Source organism: Nicotiana tabacum, chromosome 23 (assembly GCF_000715075.1).
Source record: "Nicotiana tabacum cultivar K326 chromosome 23, ASM71507v2, whole genome shotgun sequence".
In the NCBI taxonomy this organism is placed as follows: Eukaryota; Viridiplantae; Streptophyta; class Magnoliopsida; order Solanales; family Solanaceae; genus Nicotiana; species Nicotiana tabacum.
The window spans coordinates 48,246,475-48,254,908 of NC_134102.1; positions in this window are offsets into that span (position 1 = coordinate 48,246,475).

The following is an 8,434-nucleotide window of genomic DNA, read 5'->3' on the forward strand; positions in this document are numbered from 1 at the left end:
CCTATGCTATTTTCTTCGACCTCGACTTTCGAACTTGCCAGTCCAAAATGGCCATCGGCTTTACATCATACATTAAATCCTCATCCAACTGCACCGTTCTAGAGTCCAATATATGTGACGGATCCCCATAATTATTTCGGAGTATTGAAACATTAAACTCTGGGTGAACTCTTGATAGACTGGGTGGCAAGGCAAGTCTGTAGGCCACCTCTCCCACTCAAGAACCTCAAAAGGACCAATATACCTATGGATCAACTTGACCTTCCTTTCGAACCTCATCACACCCTTAATGGGCGAAACTCTGAGTAGAACCTTTTCCACCACCATATATGTCATTTCACGAGCATTCTTGTCATCATAACTCTTCTGCCTCAACTGTGTTGTACGAAGCCGCTCATGAATCAACTTCATCTTCTCCAAAGCATCACAAACCAAATTAGTGCCCAACAACATAGCCTCATCGAGCTCAAACCAACCAACCAGAGAAAAACACTGCCTCCCACACAAGGACTCATAAGGAGTCATCTGGATACTCGACTGATAGTTGTTATTGTAGGCAAACTCTACTAATGGTAGAAACGGATCCTAGGATCTTCCAAAATCAATGACACATGCTCGTAACATGTCCTCCAAAATCTAAATAGTGCGCTAGGACTGCGCATTCGTTTGGGGTTGAAATGTCGTACTCAACTCGACTTATGTTCCCAACTCACGCTGCACTGATCTCCAAGAGTGTGATGTAAACTGCGTGCCTTGATCCAAAATAATAGACACGAGGATACCATAAAGGTAAATAGTCTCACAGAGATAAAATGGAGCAAGCTGCTCTGAAGAGTAGGTAGTCATTACTGGAATGAAGTGTGCACACTTGGTCAGTCTGTTCACTATGACCCATACTGCATCAAAACTCTTCAAGGTCCTTGGAAGCCCAACTACAAAATCCATAGTGATACACCCCAACTTCCACTACGGAATATCAAGCCTCTAAAGTAGACCACCAGGTCTCTGATGCTTGTACATCACCTACTGACAGTTCAAACACCCAGCAACATACTTAACAATATCCTTATTCATCCTCCGCCACCAATGGTGCTGCCTCAAATCATTATACATCTTCGTGGCCCCGGGATGAAAGGAATACCGTGAACTATGGGCCTTCTCAAGAATCAACTCTCGCAACCCATCCATATTTAGAAAATAGATCCGGCCATGAAGCCTCAACACCCTATCATCTCCAATAGCCACCTCTTTAGCATCACCATATTGCAACATGTCCCTTAGGAAAAGCAAGCAGGGATCATCATACTGACGTGCCTTAATGCGCTCAATATGAACGACCGTGATACAACACAAGCAAGTACCCTGTTGGACTCCGAAATATCCAACCTCACAAACCAGTTGGCCAAATCCTAAACATCCAATGCTAAAGGCCTCTCCCCAACTAGAATATAAGCAAGACTCCCCATTCTCTCAACCTTCCTACTCAAAGCGTCGGCCACCACATTTGCCTTCTCCAGGTGATAAAGAATGGTGATATCATAGTCCTTTAGTAGCTCTAACCACCTCTGTTGCCTCAAGTTCAGATCCTTTTGCTTGAATCAGTGGTGGAGACTCTTATGATCTGTTAACACCTCGCAAGATATGCCGTAAAGATAATGCCTCCAAATCTTGAGCGCGTGAACAATGGCAGCTAACTCCAAATCATGTACTGGGTAGTTCTTCTTATAGGGCTTCCACTGACGCAAAAGCATAAGCAATCACGCTACCCTCATCCATCAACACACATCTAATTCCAAACACCAAAGCATCATAATAGACTATATAAAAACCTGATCCCAAAGGCAAAACCAGAATTGGAGTTGTAGTCAAGGCAGTCTTAAGCTTCTGAAAGATCTCCTCACACACAACAGACCACTGAATGGGGCACCCTTCTGTGTTAATATAGTCAATGGGGCTGCTATAGATGAAATCCCCTAAACAAAATGGCGATAATACCTAGCCAACCTAAGGAAACTCTGGATCTTAGTAGTAGTAAGTGGTCAGGGCCAACCCTGAACTACCTCAATCTTCTTTGGATCCATCATACTCCCCTCACTGGACACCACATGGCCCAAGAATGCCAACGATTCTAACCAAAACTCGCACTTGGGGAATTTAGCATATAACTTTTTCTCCCTCAAAGTCTGGAGCACGATCCTCAAATGTTGCTTATGATCCTCCCGACTGTGAGAATACACAAATATATCATCAAATAAAACTATGAAAAAAGAATCAATATAGGGATAAAATACTTTGGTCATCAAGTGCATAAAAGTTGTTGGGGGCATTGGTCAGCCCAAAAGATATCTGTAGAAACTCATAGTGACTATAGCCGATCATGAAAGCTGTCTTCGGAATATCTGAAGCCCCGATCTTCAACTGATGGTAACCCGATCTCAAATCAATCTTCCAGAATACCCTAGCACACTTATGCTCATCAAACAAATCATCAATACGCAGTAGTGGGTATTTGTTTTTGATAGTAACCTTGTTCAACTTCCTGTAGTCAATTCACATCCTCATAGAAGCATCTTTATTCTTCACAAATAGTACCGGTGCACCCCAAGATGACACACTAGGCTTGCTGAAATCCTTATCAAGAAACTCCTATAACTGTTCCTACAACTCTACTGGTGACATGCGATACGATGGAATAGAGATGGGGTGAGTGCCCGATACCAAATTAATACCAAAACCAATATTCCTGTCAGGTGGCATGCCTAACAGGTCTGCAGGAAACACATTTGGGAACTCCCTCACTACTAGGACATATTCAACAGTAGGAGTATCAGTACTGCATATCTCAAGAAGGCAAATTACGCGAACCACCCCTTCTTAAACCATCCGGTAAGCCTTCAAATACGAAGTCACTCAACTGGGAGTGTGACCAAGAGAACCTCTCCACTCTGACCTAGGCAACCTCGACATCACCGATTTCACAGTCATAGTGTGACAGCCAAGAATATCATGGTACAGAGATAGCTAAGCCATACCCAAAATCACCTCAAAATCAACCATACTGAGTAATAAAAGATAGACTATAGTCTCATAACCCCAAATGGTTACCATATACGACCGATATACACGATCCACCATAATAGAATCACCCACAGGTGTAGATACATGAACAAACATATCTAAAGAATCACGAGGCATATCCAGATAATGATAGGATGACACGTAAGAGTAAGTGGAACCAGGGTCATATAATACTAAAGCATCCTTGTGGCATACTGAAACAATACATGTGATCAAGATGTCGGAAGCATCTGCCTCTACCCTGGCAGGAGATGCATAGCAATGAGCCAGACCACCGCCTGACCGACCTCCCCCTCTAGAGCGACCACGAATTGACTGAGCCCCATCCCTAGTTGGTTGTGCAGGTGGTGTAGCTACTGTTGCTAAAACCATAGGCTGCAAGCTCTGCAGTCATTGGGCAATCCCTCATGACTCAAGTATCCACAATTAAAGCAACCCAACCTATGCGGCTGCTGACCCTTATAACCCGAATAACTGCTTGTGGAACCCTGAGCAGATAGAGCACGGTAAGAATTCTATGTCGACAGGGCACTGAATGATGACTAAAATAGGCGAGCACTGTATGAACTATGGATAACTGATAAATCACGAGAAATCTTACGAGCTTCCAGAGCGGGCCTAAAAGGACGACCTCTGCTGTAATGTTACTGGCCTCCAAACGAGGCACCCCTAAAACCACCTGAATCACGGGGTCTCTTTCCATCCCTCTCCTCTTTCTCAAGCATGCAAACATGCTCCAAGCGATCTCAACCACCAGGTCAAACCTAGCATCCTTCTTGACCTCTCGAGACAAACTGTAATGTAGACCATAGTTGAGGCCATCAATGAAACTCCTGATCTTCTCCCTCTCATTGAAAACTAACCATACTGCATGACATTCCTAATCCATGAATCTCATCTCGTAATGGGTCACAGTCATATCCCCCTAGCATAGCTACTAAAATACCTACACAACTCCTCCCTATGAGTCTGTGTGACAAACTTCTCTAAGAAGAGAACGGGAAAACTCAAAGCAACCTACGACTCTCCTCTACTGAACTCGGGAGGATGAAGCCTCTAAAATATCTCCAACCTCTTATGCTCATCATCTGTCATAGATGGATCAACCTCAGATCGAGCAACAATAACTGGCTGAACGAATAACACCCCTGGTGTCTGGTAATTCTGAGTTAGCTCCTCCTCCAGCCTGTGAGGTAGCCAGTGCAACAAGTATCATACATACCTGCCTGATCCAAGATCGTGCACACACTCAATATCGAGCTAAGAACTCCTGAAGAGCAGGTATAACAACCGGTATTGCAGGTGTCCGAGCTGGTCCCATCAGTTCAACAATATCATAAACCTACTCCCCCATTGGAGCGACTGGTGGCTCCACAGGTGCTGCTCCAGCAGTACTGTGAGTCCTACCCCAGCCTCTACCTCGTACTCGACCTCTCGCGGCCTTAACTGGTAGCATGGGTGCCTGCCCGCTTGATTCGGCTGAACGTGTCGTCACCATCTATGAGAAAATGGAAGAGTGAAGTTTCAAACTTCGGAAATAACAAATCCGCACGAAAAAGATGCAATAAATTAAGTTAGGTTTCCTAACAATTTGGCAGCCTTTTGAAGATAAGTACAGACGTCTCCATACCAATCCACAAGACTCTACTAAACTTTATCATGACCCATAGAAACTATGAACCTAAGGCTCTAATACCAACTTGTTATGACCAAAAACCACCAACCAGTCGTGATGGTGCCTGGTGCACTTGCTAGGAAAGCCGAGTATAACAATAACAAATCATAATAACAACATTAGTAAATACAGAGTCATGAGATCTAAAATGGAAATACAAGTCTGACATACCAAATAACAATACTATCTGAATGAAAGACAACAGTACAAAAATTAAAAGAGATGCCAAGAATGTGGTCGAGATGCAGCTCTACCTCGTCTCTCCACATATAACTCAGCAACAAGCCTCGGCTACTGGTGGCTCGGCCCAACACCTGAATCTACACAATTAAGTGCAGATTGTAGTATGAGTACAACCGACCTCATGTACTCACCAAGTATCATAACTTACCTCGGTGAGATAGTAGAAGCAAGAATTAAAAATGATACTCGCTAATCACCTATACGGTTCATAATTAATATGCCTTTGATTGAAGATTTTGTTATATGAATCACATTTTGTTGTTTATTTACTTGCCGTACTATTGTGTTGTTATTGTCGTAATTCGTTTATTCATTGTTGTTGAGTCATGGTCTATGTATTGTTGTGGCATTTCTATTATTGTTTGAGCAATGTTGTGGCATATGGGCCCTTGGTGTCAGGTTGATTGATGTGTTGTGATTGAGATGTGCATGCGGCGACACAAGGGTGGTGTGTATATTGATGTGCATGTGGCAAGATAAGGGAGCTTATGTGCGTGATATTAGTAAGTGTAAATACTTCATTATGAAGCACACGCGGTGAGATAAGGGGGCTTATGCACGTAAAGCTATTTCGGGAAAAATATTTATAAAATGTGAAGCTCACGCGACGTCATAAGGATGATTTATGATTTGTGACTTATGATTCATGATTGGGAGGTGTGGTACCTCGGTGTTATTCTAGTTGTAAATATTATGTTGGAATGGCTTGAGGATTTGAACTATCATTGTTTTCCTTAATTGATTCACTTGTATTTCTAATTATGTTTGAGTTAATTAGCTTCATTATCACATGTTTATTCTTTGTTGCCATATATTGATATTTCTTTATGTTCTTAGCTTTATATGGAAATTCTGCATACGTTATAAGTCTAGTAAGTGTCTTGACTTGAACCTTGTCACTACTTCACCGAGGTTAGTCTTGATAATTACTGGGTACCATTTGGGGTTTACTCATACTATGCTTCTACATATTTTTGTGCAGATCCAGGTACCTCTGAGCATGTCGGACGTTAGTGAGCTAATTACGAGATTGTTGTGGAGACTTCAAGGTTTACCTGCTATTCTACTTGCAGGCCTCGGAGTCACCTTCTAGTATTTTTCCTTATTACTGTCATTTGTATTCCGAAACAGTAATGTATTTTGAGGTTTTAAGTGTGTCTCATTAGAGCTTATGACTCTGTACTACTGGTTTTGGGAATGTATGACTATTGATTACTTTTCAGGTATGTTATGTCGTTTATCAGTTTTTTTTAATGGATAAACGGTTAAAATCTGCTAAATTTCATCATGTGTTAGGCTTACCTAGTCCTAGAAACTAGGTGCCATAGCCATCCTTAAGGTGGAGTTTTGGGTCATGACACCATGTTATTATGTTGTTACACAAATTATTTTAGCAAGATATAAAGGTAGATAAAGACAAAATATTATTCAACATGATGTTGAGTCTTGCACCAAGGGATGGGAAGAAATTTGGGCAAGCATTAAAGAAAGAAGCCCTAAAATTAATTGTAACACCTAGCTGAGAAGACAAAAATAATTGAAGTAATATTTGAAAACCTACAGAAAAATAATTGAAGTAATATTTAAAAGTCTACAAAAAAATAATTGCTTGGGGATATTGTGGTATTACTTCCTGCTAAATAGGAATATATGTGTCCAGACAAGATCATCTTGAATCGAAATGTCAGCTATAACGACCCGGCCGGTCGTTTCGAGTGTTTTAGCCCTATTTTCCCCATTCGATGCTTTACATATGTGTATTTATTATTCTATGACTTACGAGGATGGTTGATTTGGTTCGGGTAGGTTTTGGATTAACTTGGGACACCTAGTCCCTTGGTTAGAGGCTTAAGTTGTAAGAGTTGGCTGGAGTTTGACTTTTATGTAGATGACTCTAGAATCGTGGTTTAATAGTTCCAGTAGGTTTGTAAGGTGATTTATGACTTAAGCGTATGTCCAGAATTAGATTTGGAGGTCCCTAGCTTGATTTGGTTCTATTTGGCGAAAGTGGGAAAGTTAAAGATATGGAAGGTTGATAGGCTTAACCTAGAGTTGACTTTGTTCATATCGGGTTTGAATTGTGGTTTCGGGAGTTGGAATAGGTCCATTATGTTATTTTGGACTTGCATGCAAAATTTGAGGTCATTCCTAGGTGTTTAGGCATGTTCGGCGTAAGTTTTGAATTTGCAAATTTGGATTAGTTCCTTAGCCTTGAATTGAGGCGTGGTTCATAGTTTTGGTGTTTTTCTGTGTGATTTGAGGCCTCAAGTGCATCTGTGTTACGCTTTGGGATCGGTTAGTGTGTTTGACGGGGTCCCGGGGGCCTTAGGGGAGTTTCGGATAGGCTTCGGATCATTTGTGACTGTTTGGGGTGATCAGTTCTGGTGCTTTCGCACCTGTGACTTTTGGACCGCATGTGCGTGCCCGTAGAAGTGAACATGGGTCCTCATATATGATGTTATGTGGAGTATAGATGTGAGAGTAGATGCGATTATTTTTAGCAATGCGAGTCTGCTGATGCTGTCAAGAAGGCGCAGAAGCAAGCTTTGGCTGGGAGCTGCGTGTTTTGCATCTGCGAGGTGATTTCCACAAATGTGAGGGTCTGTCCGCAGGTGCGTATGGTCGTACAGTTAGTGGAACTCGTAGATGCGAGTTATTTGTCTCAAATGTGACACTGCAGATGCGACATTTCTGTCCGCAGATGAAGAAATGCTTGAGTCACGAAATTTTTTGTATTAGAGCCCTAGGTTCATAGGTTCTACCAGTCACGGGAAAGTTTAGTATTGTCTTTCGGATCAGTACAGAGACGTCTATACTTATCTTCGAGAGGCTATGGAACTTTTAGGAGATTGTACTTATTTCATTCCTCATCCTGCGAATTTGTTAATTTCGGAATATGAGCCTTTGTCTTTCTACTCTCTCGCAGATGGTGAGGACAGGAGCTTCAGTTACTGATGATGCTACCCCTAGGGCTGGCGTTTCTGGGAGCCAGGTCAGAGGTAGTGGTCTCGGTGGTGCACATGTTACAGCTAGAGCAACTGCTAGACCAGCCGCTGAGGAGCCACTAGTAGCTCCGGTTGGGGAGTAGGCACCTGTGGCGCTTGATGCTATCCCTGGACTTCAAGAGACTTTGGCACATTTTCGGAGCATGTTTGGTACCTTGGCTCAAGTGGGATTGATTCCGGTTGCACCAGCTACTTCTCAGACTGGGGGAGAAGCTCACACCCTCGCCACTCGTACCTTAGAGAAGATAACTCATATTGATCAGGCTCCGGGAGTTATGCCAGTACAACCCGTGATTGCGGCTTAGCCCGAGGTCAGGCCAGTCACGACAGCGGAGGAGCAGAAGAGGCTAGAGAAGTTCCAAAAGTACCATCCTCCTCATTTCAGCGTTGGGCCTTCTGAGGATGAACATGGTTTCCTAGAGAAGTTTCATCA